Source organism: Ascaphus truei, chromosome 7, assembly GCF_040206685.1.
Source record: "Ascaphus truei isolate aAscTru1 chromosome 7, aAscTru1.hap1, whole genome shotgun sequence".
In the NCBI taxonomy this organism is placed as follows: Eukaryota; Metazoa; Chordata; class Amphibia; order Anura; family Ascaphidae; genus Ascaphus; species Ascaphus truei.
The window spans coordinates 40,455,490-40,474,874 of record NC_134489.1 but is presented as its reverse complement, the minus strand read 5'-3'; the positions used below and the strand labels follow the sequence as shown (position 1 = coordinate 40,474,874).

The 19,385-nt window shown below is 49.1% G+C and overlaps 1 protein-coding gene across 5 annotated transcripts in view; it reads left to right on the top strand.

Annotated features, from left to right (window-relative positions):
• Positions 1-19,385, top strand: part of LOC142499070 (gonadotropin-releasing hormone II receptor-like) — an 85,034-nt gene that overhangs the window by 38,753 nt on the left and 26,896 nt on the right. The gene's annotated exons all lie outside the window — the stretch shown is intronic.

Genomic DNA, 19,385 nt, shown 5'->3' with positions numbered 1-19,385 from the left:
GGGCCAGGGCGGGGGGGGGGGGGGGTGAAGGGCCAGGGCGGGGGGGGGGGGGGGTGAAGGGCCAGGGCGGGGGGTGAAGGGCCAGGGCGGGGGGGGGGGGTGAAGGGCCAGGGCGGGGGGGGTGACGCGCCGGGCCGGGTGAAGGGCCAGGCCGGGGGGGTGAAGCGCCGGGCTGGGTGGGGTGAAGCGCCGGGCCGGGTGGGGTGAAGCGCCGGGCCGGGTGGGGTGAAGCGCCGGGCCGGGGGGGGGGGGGTGAAAGATCCCTTCCCGTGCGGTTACTTACCTCGCACCGGGCCGCGCTCCTCCTCCTCCTCGGGTTCCTCGGCGGTCTCTGTTTCCCCCGGCGATGCGGAGCTGAGATGCTCAGGTCAGGAGGTGGTGTGGGCCGCGGCCCGTACAACTCCCGACTGAGAGAGCGGGAGCAGCGCGCGCGGGGATGGTGAGCTGGGGGCGCGGCCTCTAGGCCTGAAGGTGAGAGCGGCGACAGCGTGCTCTGGGGGGGGGGGGTAGGGAGCACCGGGGGAGAGGGAGCACCGGGGGAGAGGGTGATGTTGAGGTCCCGCGGAGTGGTGATAGGGGGGGTTCCGTTATTGCGGGCCAGCGGCCGGGATGGGGGGGGGGTCAAGGCCGGGCAGCCGTTAAGGAGGGTGGAGAGAGAAAGAGAGTGTGTGTGTGTGTGTCAGCCGTTAAGGAGGGTAGAGAGAGAGAGTGTGTGTGAGTGTAGGTGTGTGTGTGTGTGTGTTTGGCCCGCCCGTCACTCCGCCTCAGGCCTATAAGAGGTGTGCCTCCACCTCAGGCCAATGAGAGGTGTGCGGGGGCGGCCCAAGGGACCAATGAGATTTCCCCTAGGGACACCGGACATCCAGGCAGGCTGGCAGGCAGGCAGGCAGGCAGGCAAACATACAGTGCTTTCACTAATATAGTATAAAGATATATATATATATACACACATGTAGAGGTATCAGTACCGTGTTAGCCGAGCTTCAATAATCACAAAATAAATAGATGATACCGTTCTGTGGCTAACGAAATGCTTTTATTTGTGCGAGCTTTCGAGATACACTGATCTCTTCTTCCGGCGATGTTACAATGAATGAAGCAAGGATAACTTGAAAACAGTGTCTCTTGGAATGTTATCTGTGCTTGTCCTTCCCCCGGTGTGGATGTGTTTTATGGCTAGAGGTGTCAAAGGGTAACTGAAAGCAAGTGAAGAAAGAGTGTGTATGTGTATCAGTGTGAATAAGAATGAATGGAGAGCCCACAGTATATACAGTGCTTTACACAAGGTGTGTGTGGAGTGAGAGGGATATAAATGGTGTGGGTGGGTGTGGAAATGTGAGAGTTTGTAGCACAACTAAAAGTGTGTGTGGATACTATGTGGTCCCTATTGGTGTATATGGATGGAAAAATAAGGAGTATTAGTATGTGTGAGAGACAGCTGTGTGTGCATACATATAGCACAGTATGTACAGACATGGCCTTTAGCGCTCATGGGAAGAGAGTTCGCTAGTGTCAGTAATGACTCATAAAATTTCGATCTCTGTTTAGGCCACTGCTAAGTCCATTTATATCCCTCTCACTCCACACACACCTTGTGTAGAGCACTGTTTATACTGTGGGCTCTCCATTCATTTTTATTCACACTGATACACATACACACTCTTTCTTCACTTGCTTTCAGTTACCCTTTGACACCTCTAGCCATAAAACACATCCACACCGGGGGAAGGACCAGCACAGATAACATTCCAAGAGACACTGTTTTCAAGTTATCCTTGCTTCATTCATTGTAACATCGCCGGAAGAAGAGATCAGTGTATCTCGAAAGCTCGCACAAATAAAAGCATTTCGTTAGCCACAGAACGGTATCATCTATTTATTTTTTGATTATATATATATATATATATATATATATATATACATACATATATATATACATACATATATATACATATATATAGCATAATATATCTTAGTACAGCTTAGAGCACATTGTCGCATAAGAACCATTTTTTGCTTTTGTAATGATACACATATTATCAGAATTTTGCAAATGAGGAACTTCTCTGATATGCCAGTAAATCCCAGAAGGGCATTTGTTATAATATATTTAGCCGAAAGCCTGAGCTTACAGGAAAGAAAAGGGAAAGTTAGCCCGCTAGCAGCCTCTGACTAACTTGCCACAAGGATAGAAAATGTTTTGCAAGATAAGTGGGATTATTTCCTTGCTTCAGCACATAAAGTAATGACGTATGACAAAGGCAATATAAGCTTATAAGTGATATGCCAGGTTAGACAGAGCCAAGGGGAGACCCGCAAGAGACGATAACTAACCGAGACTGACCTGGCATAATACCGTAAATGGTCGTGAGTATGACGGCATACTAATGTAACTACTCTCTGCACAGATAGATACAAATATTGGATTACTATTACTTACTTATTTTCTTATGCTGTATCTAATAAACAGGAATCTTATATTATACAAACTCTGAGTACCTCTCTTTATATATATTCTTACCATACCCTAAAACAGAGCTTTCCAAACTGTGTGTCGCGAAACGTTAGTGTGTCGGCTGCAGTGTGTAGGTGTGTCACGCGAACGTAACAAGAAACCTCTGAGCGGTGCGGAAACTGGGGGGCGCATGATTATTTAGGGGGGGCGCGGGCGGTTAGGGCCACCAACAGGGGGTGTGCTGGGCCATGCGCCGTCCCTAGACAAAACAGGTCACCACAGGGTGACATGCGCGTGCTGGGGGAAAATAAATAAATAACAATCCCCCCACTTGACTGGTTGGCGCGCAGCCAATCTCTATCCGAGCTGCACATTGAGGAGGCGCTTTTTCCTGCATGGAGCGAGTAAGGTAAGTACACCTCCATGCCCCCCCCCAGTCCGATTTGGCCCCCCTGCTCCAATTGGCCCCCCGTGTGTCCGATCCCCGTTTGTGTGTAATAGGGTGCAAGTGTGTGTGTGTGTGTGTGTGTATGAATGAATACAGACACCAATCCACAGTCAGTCACCCAGCCTCTATCTCACCCTCTCTCTCTGTCACTCATAAATGACAACAATTTTGGAAATGTATGTTATCTTACAAATCATATATTTTTAAAAATATAAATGAAAGGTTTTCATGAGATATGTTGTGTCCCCATACATTTTGTTATTACAATTTATGTATGTGTCCGTATCTCTTATAAGGGGTTAGTTTAACCTCCGGTTTGCTAGTAAAACAGATTTACTGTGTCGCGAAACGATGCATGTCTAAAAAGTGTCACCAACATGAAAAGTTTGGAAAGCTCTGCCCTAATATATGGGTGTAAGGCCATTTCTACGAGTATGATATTGCTGTATATGCTTCTACGTAGGGTAGAAAATAATATATTGTAAGACGTTACTCGGGAGAAGAGGGTGTGGCTTGTTATCCACAATACCATCCAAACTTCATAGAGCCCACCAAGAGTGCTGGCAGCTCTGGGAGGTCACCAGCGGGCAGTTTGAGAACCAAAACATGACACAGAGTCCTTGTTGTGTCAACACACGTCAGAGGAACGCAGGTGACATGGACAAGAGGGCTGCAGGTATTAAGGGTAATGGTCATCCAGTGCTGGGCTTACAAATCCAAGTAGCCTCTGGCAAGGGGAGATTGTCTCCGCTGGTATTAAACACAGCCAGTGATTTTAGTGTTCAATACTTACGTTTTTACCATCACATTTTGGCATATTGCGGCCACTGCATACATCAAAAATACACGTCGTCACAACAGACTGCTCTCCCAAAGAGCTTACAGTCTGCATTCAGTACCTGAGGCTCAGTGAGATAAAGAGCCATAATGATTAAGAGCTGCTACGCCATAGAACTCCTCCCTGTGCCAAAAGACCCCCCAGGGCCTTGAATGTCATATGAAATAGCATTGCTTTGTAAATATGGGTTAAAATGACTTAGCCGAAGACAGAAGGACCTGCAACTGGACAATCTAGGAAACAATCTGCTTGATACATAACCTCCCACTGGGAAGGGCTGTTTTTGCCAATCTTTGCCCTTCACATCATTAAATTAGGATCATTTATTTATAAGAAAAGGGGAAGGGGAAACACAAAATGAATGTGCCCCCAAAAGAATTCACTTAAATGCACACCACCCAAGTGTAAAAATTAACTTTTAATAAATCCTTAAAACATATATTACCAAAGTAACGTGTGATGTGAATTAAAATTGTATTAAATCATAGCTATTAAGCAATCGTGTCGTAAGTTATTCATACTATCCCAGTACCAGTTGATAGGATGGGATGTTAAAGACAGGGAATGCTATGAATAGGGTGTTAACCCCTCTGGGGCAACGATGAGACCAATTGTAGAGTTGTATATAAATATATTCAGGTGGGTGGCCACAGGATTTAATATCCTATTATTGCTAAATATAGCTCCCTTGCACACTAACATAGAGATTTAGTCTGAACAATAGCGTTGGCATGTGATAGTATAATAGCTGTATTATAGATCTTCCAAACACAGCAGTGCTGGTTTAAATACACAGCAATTGGTTAAAGACACCTCACATAAGGTGCAAGGATAGCAGGCTCACTGACCATAAATGATTAATAAATGGTTAACTCATATGGTCTTCACAGTTACACCCAGGATACTGCAAACACTACATTAAAAACAGCTCCAAGTAGGAGACTAACAACATTGCGCGTCCAACGCGCGTTTCCCTCCAGCAAAGGAGCTTCTTCAGGGACAAGTATTACTGGGGGAATGAGGTCTAAACCCTTTTATACCCTTACAGCACCCTAATTACAAAATCAATGAATAACAGCTGTTGCACATGCGCACTACAGTCCCCTCCAAACTGACTCAGAAAACTGCTCAGAAGTTGATAAACACAGTTTTATTTAAAAACCGCAGTGTTGTGCCTTCATTTAACCTTATTCACATTGTTTTCCGTTAGTTTTTAAAGCTTATAAAGCCTCAAAACATCCGCGCCGAGTCAAATATCTAATGCGCATGCGCGGGGACTTTAAACCCGGTCTGGGAGTCCATACATACATACTGCGCATGCGCGGGACCTTAGGAATAATTCAGATCGATTGTGTCCACTGCGCATGTGTGGGGACTTAGGAAATATTCCAGTCATATCTTATGCTCATGACGCTTGCGCGGCAACCTGGAGACTGCCATCGAATGGCATAGACGCAGACTGCGCATGCGCGAGAACTTAGGAATAATTCCATTAGCGCCTGTATTCATCGCGCATGCGTAGGGACTTAGAAATATTTCCAATACTGTCTATTGTGGTCTATATGGATAGCGCATGCGTGGGGACTTAGTGAATTTTCGCGAATTCTGCCTGATGGTATGGCGCATGCGCGGGGACTCTAAATTTATTGCAGAGACTCCCTAGGTTCAGCGATCGTGCATGGGGTCTTAGAAACTGTCTGATCTATACCCCAATGGACCTAGGGACAATGTTATATACTGCATGACCAGGTGCAAGTATATAGTGAGCAGGGATGGACTGGTGCTGACAAACAGTCTCAGACCTGCTGATGGCATAGAGATAATATTATATATAAAACAAATATGCCGGGTGCTGTTTTAAAGGGGGGGGGAGGGGGGAAGGGGGGGGGGAAGGAGGGGGAAAGGGTATAGGACCTGTATTACACATTTATATTATCCGGTGATTATACCAATAAAAATGATTTTATACAATCCACCATAAATGTAGTTTATTGTGCAATGTGTCGGCTTGAAATGCAGTGATTGATAAATAGATTTAACAATATTTGAAACGTAAATGTATATATGTACAGAATTAATTGTCAATGATTGTCATATATAGCACATATACGCACGTTACACGAACACTAAGCCCACTGTTGGGCGTAGGACTTTAATAATATTGTCACTAGTCTAAATAATAATAATAATATTGAAATATTATAATATATTAAATCAATACCGAAAGCTGGGAATTTACATAGTGGACAATGGAAAGGACGTAGCAGGATATCGGAGAGACCAGTGAACTATATATTCACAGTGTGTAGTAGATGGATATTTATGTCCAGACGAATAATCCCCAAATCAAATGAAGGGCGTGAAAGTGAACCCCTCATTAAGGCCATTTGGACTCCTGGTTTTTAATTTATAAATCCATTCTGCTTCGATACGAAGCAAGGATTGGTCGATGTTACCGCCTCTCATGGGACATTTCAGTTGATAAATGCCCATGAATTTAATTACACTCGTGTCGCTATTATGACATTGTGAGACGTGTCTAGCAACCGATGTCTCTGCAGAGTGTTTGATGGAATTAATGTGTTCAAGAACACGTCTGCGTAATTGTCTAGTTGTTTTTCCAACGTATCTCTTACCACATTGACACGTGATAAGATAGATAACGTTGGTAGAACGACAATTAATGAAGCTATCCACGCAGAATTGTGAAGTGTTGTCATGATTAGCGAATGATTTGCCAACGTTGATATGTTGGCACGCTTTACAACCCTGGCAGCGGTACATGCCTTTGACGGGACTCAACCAAGTTGTACTTCTAGCCCGCTGGAAATGGCTATTTACTAGAGAGTCCCGTAGGTTCTTAGACCGTCTGCTGGTAATAGTGGGTCTAGGTCCTATAACTTTCACCAGATCGTCATCAGCCTGAAGAAGATGCCAATGTTTAGCAAAGATCTTTTTGATGGCCCACCATCTTTTGTTAAAGGTGCCAATTACTCTGATTGTTGTGTCTTTTGTTTTTGTCTTATTGTTACTCCCCACTCTTTGTTGTTTCGTTCATTTATTTATAAGAAACGTATTATGTAGCACAGTACAGAGGCCCGGAAGACAACAATAAGGCTGCGACCATGGTATGGCCGACCGCGCGGATGCATCCGCACGCTGCGCGATCAGACTGCCTCAAGGCAGTGATTGCGTCCATGCGGCTTGCGGGTGCTCGGAGGCAGGAGGCGGTGCGAGAGGCGCGAGAAATCAGTTAAAACTGATTTCTCGCGCGATGGGGCAGACACGTGAGCGGTTCGCCCAATGAGGGCGAACCAGCTCCGTAAAGAGGGAGACAGCTGGTGGGTTTCTGAGATCTGAGAGGGGGGGGGGGCGGAGCTGTTAACACGGGGGGCCGCATTCATGTGCGGGCCCAGATTGCTGTCAATGGGGCAGAAACAGACATGGGGGGAGAAAGGGGGAGGGGAGGGGGCGAGAAAGGGGCGGGGGGGGAGAAAGGGGAGGGGGGGAGAAAGGGGAGGGGAGAAAGAGGGGGGAGAAAGGGGAAGGGGGGGGAGAATGGGGAAGGGGAGGGAGAAAGGGGAAGGGAGGAGAAAGGGGAAGGAGTGAGAGGGCAATGGGGAGAGAGAGAGGGCAATGAGCGGAGAGAGAAAGGGGAGCGGAGATAGGGGGGGAGCGGGAAAATTCAATGCCTGGCAACGCCGGGTATATCAGCTAGTTATTTATATAGCGCAATTAATGTACATAGCGCTTCACAGTAGTAATACGTGACAATCATATAAATAACAAATAATATAAATAACAGGTCATGGGAATAAGCGCTTCAGACATAAAAGTAAAATTTAGGAAAAGGAGTCCCTGCTCCGAGGAGCTTACAATCTAATTTGGTACATGTGGTAATAAGGCAGGAGATTAGGAGACACTCGCTTTTCCATGGGGACAGGGAGCCGTGTTGTCAATATTTGCTGGACAGGAGGAAGGGTCAAGCTGATGCAAACAGTTTACTTGTATTACACAAGGTCTAAACAACCACATGGAAGTCACCTGATAAGGCTGTTCCAAGCCAGTGCTAACCTGTCATCTGTTAACCCTTTCAGGCGGAGACCGTTGCAGTGTTCGGCTCGATCAAGGTGTCCAAGTGAATGAGATTTGGGGATCCAGGGCCACAAATGAGCATTTTAATGGAAAATGAAGTCGTGAATTGACATGGTTTCACAGATGATGTTGTCAGTGATGTGTTAGAATTAGAAATGAGGGGAGGGGCCAACTCCAGTCCTCAAGGGCCACCAACAGGTCACGTTTTAAGGATATCCCTGCTTCAGCACAGGTGGCTCAATCAGTGGCTCAGCCGAAGACCGAGCCCTTGATTGAGCCACCAATGCTGAAGCAGGGATATCCGTAAACCCTGATCTGTTGGTGGCCCTTGAGGACTGAAGTTGGCCAGTCAACAACGGAGCCACTGAATGAGCCACCTGTGCTGAAGCAGGGATATCCTTCAAATCTGACCTGTTGGTGGCCCTTGAGTACTGGAGTTGACCACCCCTGTGTTAGGCCAGCGGTGGGCAAACAGGGGGACACGACCCCCAGGGTGGGTGCGAGACTGCCTGCGGAGGGGGGGGGCGGGGTTTACAGAGGCCCCGCGCGCTTCCCGAAGGCATTTATATTAAGTGCCGGGGGAGCTGCAGGGCCTCTGTAAACCTTTACTTACATTGGCTCCACACGTCGCCATGACGCCGCGATTCATGTGACATCACGTTGCTATGGCAACGTGACATCATGAAGCCGGAGCCGAGGTGAGGGGGGGGCGCGGAGGTGAGGTGACCGCCGGCAGGGGGGACGCAGGGAAACAAGTTTGCGCGCTCCTTGTGTTAGAAATACACAGAGTGAGCGAGACTTTCTGCACATGCATGAGACTGACTTCCGATGAGTGGCACTCACTACGAGTGGCTCAGGTTGGACAGGACTGCCACTAACTGACCCTTTTTATGTAGCACTGTGGAGATATTTTAATCATGCGTTGATACATTGTGTTTTTCTCAAAAACCTTTCTGAGTTGGTTATGTTGTAATAAAACCCCATCCCCTACCCTCTGCCAGCGATGAGGACAGGAAGGGGGTGTTAGTAATTAAAGCTGCAGTTCAGTCAATATCCTGCATGTGTGTTTTTTTTTAATAAATCAGTTCTGTAGTAAGAAAAAATACTTTTAGCATTTTCTGTTTTTAAAAAAACAACTTTGAAAGACCAATTTTCTTGTATTCTATTTTAACAGCCATTTGCTAAGGCACTGCCCCTTCATGTCCTGTCACAAGCCCTGGCACACCCCTTTGTCAGCCCTGCCCTCCCTCTAGCACATGTCAGTGCAGGAGTGCTCATGAATATTCATGAGCTTCCCTCGACAGACAAGCAGAATATAAACAGATCCCTTGACTAATTATGTCACCAAATTTCGACCTATCGATACATGGAGAACGAATTGACTGGCAGATATACAGTTCTTTAGGTAATTAGAGATTGCACACATGAAACTATTAAAGTAAAAAAAAAAAAAAGACTGAACTGCAGCTTTAAAGCCCCTTGTTGACTTGTGGTTTTCTGCAAGTATGATAATTTCAGCATGAAACTAGTTATCAGCAGCTTTGTAGAGGTGTTTGTATCTGTGTATTTGTTTTTGGACTTCTATTAGAGAGGGTTGGGGTTCCTTACAATGCATCTGATCTCAGACGCGCTATTAGAGAGGGTTGGGGTTCCTTACAATGCATCTGATCTCAGATGCGCTATTAGAGAGGGTTGGGGTTCCTTACAATGATTCTGATCTCAGACGCGCTATTAGAGAGGGATGGGGTTCCTTACAATGTATCTGATCTCAGACGCGCTATTAGAGAGGGTTGGGGTTCCTTGCAATGCATCTGATCTCAGACGCGCTATTAGAGAGGGTTGTGGTTCCTTGCAATGCATCTGATCTCAGACGCGCTATTAAAGAGGGTTGGGGTTCCTTACAATGATTCTGATCTCAGACGTGCTATTAGAGAGGGTTGGGGTTCCTTACAATGCATCTGATCTCAGACACGCTATTAGAGAGGGTTGGGGTTCCTTACAATGCATCTGATCTCAGACGCGCTATTAGAGAGGGTTGGGGTTCCTTACAATGTATCTGATCTCAGACGCGCTATTAGAGAGGGTTGGGGTTCCTTACAATGCATCTGATCTCAGACGCGCTATTAGAGAGGGTTGGGGTTCCTTACAATGCATCTGATCTCAGACGCGCTATTAGGCCTGGGACATAGTGCAGGGAGCGGCGCTGGGCAGCGCTGACGCTCATGCTCAAGCAGATTTTTCTTGTCCCTGCATGAGCGTCAGCGAGCGCTCTTGTGTGCCGGGTGGGAGGCTTTCGGGAGGCGGGCCTGGAGGCGGATCGGGAGGCGGGGCTAGCGCGCCACGTCACCGACGTCACGGACTGCCATTGGCTTCTGGCAGTCACGTGACCGACCCTGCGCTTGCATGAGCGGTAAAATTTAAACTTGCCTGTATCTTGCATTTCCACACGCCTGCGGAAGCGTGCGGAAGCGCCGTCTAAAGCCGCGCTGATAGGGATAATGTTTCCCCTCAGCTCGCCTCAGCACGGTCTTTTTGACCATGTCCGAGGCCTTAGAGAGGGACCACACTCCCAGAAATCTCGCCGAACATCTTATAGTGATGTAACCCCTCTTATTTCCCTGTATGTGTCAGGTCCCGAGTCCACCTACCCTAGTCACCACAGTCAGACCCACCAGACGACACTAGTGTGTATATATTAACTAGTGCTTTATGGTCTGGGTGATCCTTAGTCCGATGGCCTCTAGTCTTAGGGAAACCCCTCCCAATTATACATATTACACAGTAAATGAGGACGCTGTGCTGTTGTCCCTTATATCAGGGGTTCTCAACTCCAGTCCTCAAGAACCCCCAACAGGACAGGTTTTCAGGATATCCCAGCTTCAGCATAGGTGGCTTAGTCAGTGGCTCAATCGAAGACTGAGTTTCTGATTAAGCCACCTGTGCTGAAGCAGTGACTGATTGAGCCACCTGTGCTGAAGCAGGGATATCCTGAAAACCTGACCTGTTGGGGGTTCTTGAGGACTGGTTTGAGAACCCCTGGTTTATATAGTCCCAGTGTCCCATGTAGCAGCCAAACAGGCCAATGTTAATGGCAGCACGGTGTGGGAGCTCTTATCCTGAGCTGGAGTGTGGTCGCGTGGCTGGCCTTTTAGGGAGGGAATATGTGTGAGGTTTGTTTACGGTCACAAAGGATTCTCAAAATGGCGGGACCGGGTCTCCCGGCTGTCTGTTATCCGGACGCGCCTTCGCTTAGCGAGTATCCGCTGAGCAGAGTGTGAGGCTTCTTCCCTCAACTCCCTCACTGGGGCCTAAGGGCTCGAGCACACACAGTGCTACGTGGCGCCGCGTGGCTGCATGCGCGTGCTCGCGCCTCCATCTGCTGGGCGATGTGTGAACTGTGGGCTGTCTCTATCTCAGGCTGTCAGACTGTCACTAGCTGTCTCTGTGTGCATCTCTCAGGCTGACCACTAGCTGTCTCTCTGTGTGTGTCTCTCAGACTGTCACTAGCTGTCTCTCGGTGTGTCTCTCAGACTGTCACTAGCTGTCTCTCTGTGTGTTCCAGACTGTCACTAGCTGTCTCTCTCTTTCTCTCAGACTGTCACTATCTCTCTCTCTCTCTCTCTCTCTGTCTCTCAGACAGTCACTCGCTATCTGTGTGCCTCTCAAACTGCCACTAGCTGTCTCTGTGTGCCTCTCAAACTGCCACTAGCTGCTAGACTGTCACTAGCTGTCTCTGTGCATCTCTCAGGCAGTCACTAGCTGTCTCTCTCAGACGGTCACTAGCTGTCTCTCAGACTGCCACTAACTGTCTCTGTGTCTCTCAGACTGCCACTTGCTGTCTCTGTGTGTCTCTCAGACTGTCACTAGCTATCTCTCAGACTGTCACTAGCTGTCTCTGTGTGTCTCTCAGACTGTCACCAGCTGTCTCTTAGACTGTCACTAGCTGTCTCTCTGACGGTCACTAGCTGTCTCTCAGACTGTCACTAACTGTCTCTCAGACGGTCACTAGCTGTCTCTCAGACTGTCACTGTCTCTCAGACTGCCACTAGCTGCGTCTGTCTCTCAGACTCACTAGCTGTCTCTGTGCATCTCTCAGGCTGTCACTAGCTGTCTCTCTCTTTGTCTCTCAGACTGTCACTAGTTCTCTCTCTCGCTGTGTCTCTCAGACTGTCACTAGCTGTCTCCCTGTGTGCCTCTCAGACTGCCACTAGCTGCGTCTGCCTGAGACTGTCACTAGCTGTCTCTGTGCATCTCTCAGTCTGTCACTAGCTGTCTCTCTCAGACTGTCACTAGCTGTCTCTCTGTGTGTCTCTCAGACTGCTACTAACTGTCTCTCTGTGTGTCTCTCAGACTGTCACTAGCTGCTGTATCTCAGACTGTCACTAGCTGCTGTCTCTCAGACTGTCACTAGCTTTCTATGACTGTCACTAGCTGTCTCTCAGACTGTCACTAGCTGTCTCTCAGACTGTCACTAGCTGTCTCTGAGACTGTCACTAGCTTTCTCTGTGTGTCTCTCAGACTGTCACTAGCTGTCTCTGTCTCTCAGACTGTCACTAGCTGTCTCTGAGACTGTCACTAGCTTTCTCTGTGTCTCTCAGACTGCCACTAGCTGTCTCTCTGTGTCTCTCAGACTGTCACTAGCTGTCTCTGTGTCCTTACCTTACTTACCATAGTAATTTAAGAATACATTGTAGCTGTTGAGTTACACTGACTGAAGGATTGATTGCAGCCAGTTAGTGAACCCTGGGAAGCAGGATCTTTGCTGATCGATTACGGGAGAACAAATCGATTGGCAGCTTAGGTAATTAATTTTCAATGAAAGTAATCAAAGGCGGCATATATTAAAACAAAATATATTTATATATATATTTGTTAACGTGCCGATTAAATTGCTTCTCAAGTACTGTAATGTGACTGAAAATGAGTTCTGTCCAGCAGGTGGCAGCCTTGATTCCCCACATGGCGCTTTCATTGGAGGACCTGAAATAGTTAGATTCCCTGTGAGTGAGAGGTGGTGGGCACATTAAGGGTTAACCTGATCCTCTTCCTTCAGCGCGGGATCTACCAATTACACATGTGTAAACGGCACAATGTCACGTTATGAATGAATGACGGGAGTTGGTCACCGCTTGGCTTGTGCTGTTGAGCGCGTGTAGTGTACCTGGGAAGACAAAGCCCAGAAGTGAGGCCCAGGGAAGCTACCAGACAACGTGTAATGGAGACGGATGCAAAGGGATCATCTCAGGGCCGGCAGAGCAGCTATAAATAGAATGACATTGTCAGATTCCCGCAGGTGAAGCTGCGCGGAGGGGACAGAGACAGCCAGGCTTCCAGGAATGCGCCATTATCATTATTATCATGTAACAAAGCACCGAGCCTTCCTGCATATGTATTTCTGTTACTGTGCTTGGGGTTACACACAGGACTATATAAAGGGGAACAAATGTACATCGAGTTCAACCTAGGTTACTGGTACATTGAGTCGACAGAGATACTCATCCTCTGTTAAAATGGAAGTGGAGGATTTTGTTTGATAAGACAAAGTAGCAGTACTTAATACTGCTGAGTACCATCCCACTGCAACCGCTAGGAGGGTTTTTGTCATGTTACCTGCTCTGTATTGTTGGCTTTTGTTACGTAGTGACAGAGAGCTTGGCTGATACAACCCTCTGGCTCCTGGAAGTCAGCTACTGGTTCCTGGAAGTCAGCCTCTGGCTCCTGGAAGTCAGCCTCTGGCTCCTGGAAGTCAGCCACTGGTTCCGGGAAGTCAGCCACTGGTTCCGGGAAGTCAGCCTCTGGCTCCTGGAAGTCAGCCTCTGGCTCCTGGAAGTCAGACTCTGGTTCCTGGAAGTCAGCCCCTGGCTCCTGGAAGTCAGCCCCTGGTTCCTGGAAGTCCGCCCCTGGTACCTGGAAGTCAGACCCTGGTTCCTGGAAGTCAGCCCCTAGTTCCTGGAAGTCAGCCTCTGGCTCCTGGAAGTCAGCCACTGGTTCCGGGAAGTCAGCCACTGGCTCCTGGAAGTCAGACTCTGGTTCCTGGAAGTCAGCCCCTGGCTCCTGGAAGTCAGCCCCTGGTTCCTGGAAGTCCGCCCCTGGTACCTGGAAGTCAGCCTCTGGTTCCTGGAAGTCCGCCCCTGGTACCTGGAAGTCAGACCCTGGTTCCTGGAAGTCAGCCTCTGGTTCCTGGAAGTCAGTCTCTGGCTCCTGGAAGTCAGTCTCTGGCTCCTGGAAGTCACCCCCTGGTTCCTGGAAGTCAGCCCCTGGTTCCTGGAAGTCAGCCCCTGGCTCCTGGAAGTCAGCCCCTGGCTCCTGGAAGTCAGCCCCTGGTTCCTGGAAGTCCGCCCCTGGTTCCTGGAAGTCAGCCTCTGGCTCCTGGAAGTCAGCCTCTGGCTCCTGGAAGTCAGCCCCTGGCTCCTGGAAGTCAGCCCCTGGTTCCTGGAAGTCTGCCCCTGGTTCCTGGAAGTCTGCCCCTGGTTCCTGGAAGTCTGCCCCTGGTTCCTGGAAGTCAGCCCCTGGCTCCTGGAAGTCAGACCCTGGTTCATGGAAGTCAGACCCTGGCTCCTGGAAGTCAGCCCCTGGCTCCTGGAAGTCAGACCCTGGCTCCCGGAAGTCAGCCCCTGGCTCCCGGAAGTCCGCCCCTGGCTCCTGGAAGTCCGCCCCTGGTTCCTGGAAGTCAGCCCCTGGCTCCTGGAAGTCAGCCCCTGGTTCCTGGAAGTCAGCCCCTGGTTCCTGGAAGTCAGCCCATGACTCCTGGAAGTCAGCCCCTGGCTCCTGGAAGTCAGCCACTGGCTCCTGGAAGTCAGCCTCTGGCTCCTGGAAGTCAGCCTCTGGCTCCTGGAAGTCAGCCTCTGGCTCCTGGAAGTCAGCCCCTGGCTCCTGGAAGTCAGCCCCTGGTTCCTGGAAGTCCGCCCCTGGTTCCTGGAAGTCCGCCCCTGGTTCCTGGAAGTCAGCCCCTGGCTCCTGGAAGTCAGACCCTGGCTCCTGGAAGTCAGCTCCTGGCTCCTGGAAGTCAGCCCCTGGCTCCTGGAAGTCAGCCCCTGGCTCCTGGAAGTCAGCCCCTGGCTCCTGGAAGTCCGCCCCTGGTTCCTGGAAGTATGTCCCTGGCTCCTGGAAGTCAGCCCATGGCTCCTGGAAGTCAGCCCCTGGCTCCTGGAAGTCAGCCCCTGGCTCCTGGAAGTCAGCCCCTGGCTCCTGGAAGTCAGCCCCTGGTTCCTGGAAGTCAGCCCCTGGCTCCTGGAAGTCAGCCCCTGGCTCCTGGAAGTCAGCCCCTGGTTCCTGGAAGTCAGCCTATGGCTCCTGGAAGTCAGCCCCTGGCTCCTGGAAGTCAGCTCCTGGTTCCTGGAAGTCAGCCTATGGCTCCTGGAAGTCAGCCCCTGTCTCCTGGAATCAGCCCCTGGTTCCTGGAAGTCAGACCCTGGTTCCTGGAAGTCAGCCTATGGCTCCTGGAAGTCAGCCCCTGGCTCCTGGAAGTCAGCCCCTGGCTCCTGGAAGGCAGCCCCTGGCTCCTGGAAGTCAGCCCCTGGCTCCTGGAAGTCAGCCCCTGGCTCCTGGAAGTCAGCCCCTGGCTCCTGGAAGTCAGCCCCTGGCTCCTGCACTGTCCCACATGTTCAGTTATTCCAGATCCAACAATCAATGGGCACAAAACACTCGCCGTGGGAGCCCAGTAATGATAACGTGCAGAGGATACTGTATGCTGTTGCAGTAACCATTGGGTTGCTTTGATCAAAGACACAAATACAATGATTCCCTACAACACCTTACATTGAATTGTTCTATATGGGTTATTTAACCCTTTCAAAGCGGGTACTGAACTACATTAGGAATTAATTAACCCTTTGTAGGGACATTTTAACCCCTCCTTGCCAGGCTGCTGCATCTAAAGATTCCTGCTTTCAGTTCCTCCGGGTCACTTGGTGTTACCCTCCTGCTGATGAGCTTGTAGTTTGAGGAGGGTTTGGAGGGGGGGGGGGGGGTTGCATTGAGGGAGCTAATGCATTTGCTTTTAATCTCTCAGCCAAGCAAAGATCTGTAGCGGCTCAATTGAAAAATCAATCCTGTTGATAGAGACAGCAGTAAGCATGGAAGCAGCGGAAAATCAATGGGACCCCCCCGCAGGGATAAGGAAATGTGTTGGGGGTTATTTATACCTCCATGTAAACGCCCCGATGTTAATTTAACGTTTGCTCCCAAGCAAGCCCCACATGTTACTACGAAGACGTGACTGCTCTCTGCTTCCTGTTACACAATTACTGTCACTTGTCATGTTCTCCATTTACAGAGCAAATGATGCCAGGTGTCTATTCTTTCCTATTAACCCCCACATTAAAAGGATCTCCCTTTTACACACTTCATTGCCCCCTATACACATGAATGGGGGTCACTAGTGGTACCCACATACATTACAGGGATCACCCCTCTCACGCATATCATTGGCACCCTTAAACCATAAAGGGGATCACCCTCTTATGGACACAATGATTCCCTGTAGACTTCAATCATTGTATCGGTTTTATACAGCACTGCCCATGTACACTGTGCTCTGCAGTGGAAGCATGCAGACACATCAAAGGACAGGTAACTACAGTATGTATACCATACTGTACTGCCCGTGTCATCAGATGTAGGTATGTATATCTTTATTTATATAGCACCATTCATGTACTTAGCACTTTACAGCAGTGGTACACGTAATATCATATTATAACACATGATGGGAATAAGCGCTTCAAACAAAACAATAGGAAAAGGAGTCCCTGCCCCGAAGAGCTTACAATCTAAGTGATCAACTGCATTCAAGAGTAGGGGACCCAGCTCAGGAAGTGTAGGGGTTAGCTAAAGTAACGTCTCCACTAGTGCCTTCTGTCTCTTCCCACTCTGATCCTATTGGGTTGATGAAGTAGCTCGGTGGTTCTGTTCCGGTTCTAGTCCCAGTGTCGGTTCTCCTTGTGACCCCGGTCACTGAATCTCTGTGTGCCCGTAGGCAGCAGGAATTAGATTGTAAGCTGTTCGGAGCAGGGAGTCATTACGTCAGCAAATTTCTATGGATGCAAATGTAGCGGCACTCGCCTGCTCTTCACTAAAAGGATATCCCGTTTATTAGACCAGAATCGACGTGTCGGTGCCGCCTGCGACCCTTTCTCACGCATATTTCTATAAATAGCGCAGCGTACATTGTCAGTTCTATGTAAAAATAATATAAAGTATGTGATCGTCCCCCTGATGTCACTACATGTGTCCTGCTACACGTATGTGATCACCCCCTGATGTCACTACATGTGTCCTGCTACATGTATGTGATCACCCCCTGATGTCACTACATGTGTCCTGCTACACGTATGTGATCGTCGCCCTGATGTCACTCCGTTTCCTGCTACACGTATGTGATCGTCGCCCTGATGTCACTCCGTTTCCTGCTACACGTATGTGATCGTCCCCCTGATGTCACTACGTTTCCTGCTACACATATGTGATCACCACCTGATGTCACTACGTTTCCTGCTACACGTATGTGATCACCCCCTGATGTCACTACGTTTCCTGCTACACGTATGTGATCGTCCCCCTGATGTCACTACATGTGTCCTGCTACACGTATGTGATCGTCCCCCTGATGTCACTACATGTGTCCTGCTACACGTATGTGATCGTCCCCCTGATGTCACTACATGTGTCCTGCTACACGTATGTGATCGTCCCCCTGATGTCACTACGTGTGTCCTGCTACACGTATGAGACGTTGGGGGCTGCAGAATGGAGTATCAAGTCTCCATGAGTGAGGTGGCCAACTCCTGTCCTCAAGGGCCACCAGGACCAAAGAGAGATTTCCCGGTGCCCAGGACTGCAACCTCCCCCACCCCCCAAATATATACAACCTCCCCCACCCCCGCAAATATATACAACCTCCCCCACCCCCAAATATATACAACCTCTCCCACCCCCGCAAATATATACAACCTCCCCCACCCCCAAATATATACAACCTCCCCCACCCCCAAATATATACAACCTCCCCCACCCCCTGCAAATATATACAACCTCCCCCACCACCGCAAATATATACAACCTCCCCCACCCCCCAAATATATACAACCTCCCCCACCCCCCAAATAAAAACCACCTACCCAATACATATAAAAAAAACCAATACATATAACCCCCTCATACATACATACATACATACATACATACATACATACATACATATAAATAAAACAATACATATACAATACAATACATATAAAACCCACCCAATGCATCTAACAAAATACCCCAATACATGTAAAAAAGATCTATTAAAAAATATAAAACAATACATATAAAAAAAAACAACCCTCGCCCAATACATAAAAAATATCAACCCATATAAAAATACCCCCAAGCCCCCCAATACATATAAAAATACCCCCATTCCCCCAATACATATAAAAATACCCCCAAGCCCCCCAATACATATAAAAATACCCCCATTCCCCCAATACATATAAAAATACCCCCAAGCCCCCAATACATATAAAAATACCCCCAAGCCCCCAATACAAATAAAAATACCCCCAAGCCCCCCAATACATATAAAAATACCCCCAAGCCCCCCAATACATATATAAATACCCCCAAGCCCCCCAATACATATACAAATACCCCCAAGCCCCCCCAATACATATACAAATACCCCCAAGCCCCCCAATACATATACAAATACCCCCAAGCCCCCCAATACAAATACAAATACCCCCAAGCCCCCCAATACATATACAAATACCCCCAAGCCCCCCAATACATATACAAATACCCCCAAGCCCCCCAATACATATACAAATACCCTCAAGCCCCCCCAATACATATACAAATACCCGCCGAGCTTCCACTGCCGGCGCGTGCCGGGGCTCTGACGTCAGAGAGGAAAGGTCCTGCAGGCAGCTGAGAGCCGGGGCCCGGCCGCGACCGGCAGCAGAGCCTGGCCAGAGGTCGGGGGAAATCTGCCCCCCCCCCAGCCAGCGGGCCCGGGACACCAGCCCTGGCTGTCCCCCCCTCTCGGCGGCCCTGAGAGCCACCAACAGGTCAGGTGTTCAGGATATCCCTGCTTCAGCACAGGTCGCTCAATCAGTCCCTGCTTGAGCAGAGGTGGCTCAGTCGTTGACTGACTCATCTGTGCTGAAGCAGGGATATCCTGAAAACCGGACCTGTCGGTGGCCCTTGAGGACTGGAGTTGGCCACCCCCTGCTCCATGACATAGGTAGACGGGAATGATATCAAACTAAGGCTGCCTTGGGTAACTTAGAGCCATCAAGGGGTCCCCCACATGTTCTAACTATTACACCTGCAGCACCAGAGAGGTGAAGGAGAAAGAGGTTGAGGAGGGAGGGAAGGAGAGAGAGGTTAAGGAGGGAGGGAGGGAAGGAGAGAGGTTAAGGAGGGAGGGAGAGAGAGAGACTGCACGTGAGTCAGAGATACAGGAGAAAAGCTCAGGGAAGCATCAGAGAGGATGGGAGCACAGTGAGAGGGGAGGGGCAGCCGGGGAGCTCTGCAACACACGACCTCTACAACGGGTAGTC